A 1731-nucleotide genomic window follows, 5' to 3' on the forward strand; every position below is an offset into this window, starting at 1 on the left:
AATTAAATACATTTTGCTTATCATTTCTTGTTAACTCAATCTATCTTTTTTAACTATATAAAAATATTTCATCGTCATGCACGCAATAACATATATTTACATACATGCATATATATGCGTTATCTCCCTAAGTCTCATACATACATCAGCGCACGTATGCACAATCTACTTTTATAGTTAAGTTTCCGTAGCTTGAGCAGTTTAATTTATCGATTATAAATTTCATCTTTTTTTCTTTTGCATGTTTTGTCAAATCAACTCTGTGATCTACAAGGTATTGGACAATAGAAATTTTGATGCATTTCCCCAGAAAATGACAATTATATGATCTTCAAGAGACACTTTTATTAAATTATCATATAGCTGCTACAGCAATATGAAGGGCACCTTCACCAGTAAACACCTCCAAGAGCCCACACTCAATTGTAATCATCGATACCAATCGTGCCTACTTAACGAGGCATGACTGAACAATTTCATCGTATATCTGGCAGAAATCACAGCAACGGTACACGATGACCTGAATGAAATGTAGAAGTACGACTGGTTATTCAATGTTGATTTCAAGTGAGGTTTTTCTCAGAGCAACGGACTGCTTGGTAACAAAATGTATGTTATTAAAAGAAGAACATTTTCGAAGTAAACACTTCCAATAGCCTACGCTCAATTGTGATTATCGAGGCCGATCTAGCCTACTTAATCAAACATGACTGATAAACTCCATCGTATATCACAGAAACACTACATGATAACAAATATGAAAAGAATTACGTTGGACTATATGATATCATCACCAAATGATGCTGTCCACAGAGACTCCGCAGGCTTGGTGACACAAATACTTGGGTAGACTACGTTTTCAGTGCATTAAACAATTAGAAACCTGTAACTCAATAATGTGTACGTTATATGGGTGTATAAATGTGTGTGTGTTTTTGCGTGTGTATGTGTTTGCGTGTGCATGTATACGTTTCTTTGTGTGTGTGGGTATTAAGCAAAAAATCATGTCCATTTCCTTGTACACAAACATATATGCATACACACGCACACGGCGAAAATCTTCGTTTTTGCTCTAGACGTTGAAATTGGCACTGAACTAACAGTTGTGAACAGAATTACGCACAATTTACTTTTACAGTAAACTAAAGGAAACGGCTTTCCAATGCCGAAAGAAAAAGAATCATAACATTGCAAAAGCCATTTAAAAAAATCGTGAATCTATTTACGAAAATGAAATTTCTTTTATGCCAACCAAATATATATCTGCTTATATCTATATATATTTATATATTTACACACACTGCTTCATCCACACGTACTTTTCTATCTCTGGTGGATTTTTCTCTATATATATATTGATATTTAATTTTTTTTATACTAAAGCAACCAGTGAAACATCCATTTTTCAGTTTAAAACCGCTATTTGAATCTTCAAATTCATAACAGAGTAACTCGCTGTAAACATTATTATTAAAATAAAAATTATCTCCCAAAACTCGTTTCCATTAATTCTTTTTTTTCAAATATATAATACTGTACGAAGAACGTTCCTTTCATTATGCATATATATATACATTATACATATAACGTATATATATATTTCATTATACATATATATTTATATACATACACAGACACACAAACACACACACACACATATATATATATATATGTATATAAGTAGAAAACTACACACGCACGCATATGCATACATAGATGTTTGTGTGTGCA

At 32.2% G+C, this 1731-nt stretch overlaps 1 long non-coding RNA gene across 1 annotated transcript in view; it reads left to right on the top strand.

The window, feature by feature from the left end:
• Positions 1-1390, top strand: part of LOC128248103 (uncharacterized) — a 17353-nt gene extending 15963 nt beyond the window's left edge. Inside the window, exon 3 of the long non-coding RNA XR_008264369.2 lies at positions 275-1390. This is a non-coding gene — a long non-coding RNA (uncharacterized LOC128248103). The remainder of the gene's footprint in view (positions 1-274) is intronic.
• Positions 1391-1731: the final 341 nt, after the last annotated feature.

Source organism: Octopus bimaculoides, chromosome 6, assembly GCF_046866305.1.
Source record: "Octopus bimaculoides isolate indiv1 chromosome 6, ASM4686630v1, whole genome shotgun sequence".
In the NCBI taxonomy this organism is placed as follows: domain Eukaryota; kingdom Metazoa; phylum Mollusca; class Cephalopoda; order Octopoda; family Octopodidae; genus Octopus; species Octopus bimaculoides.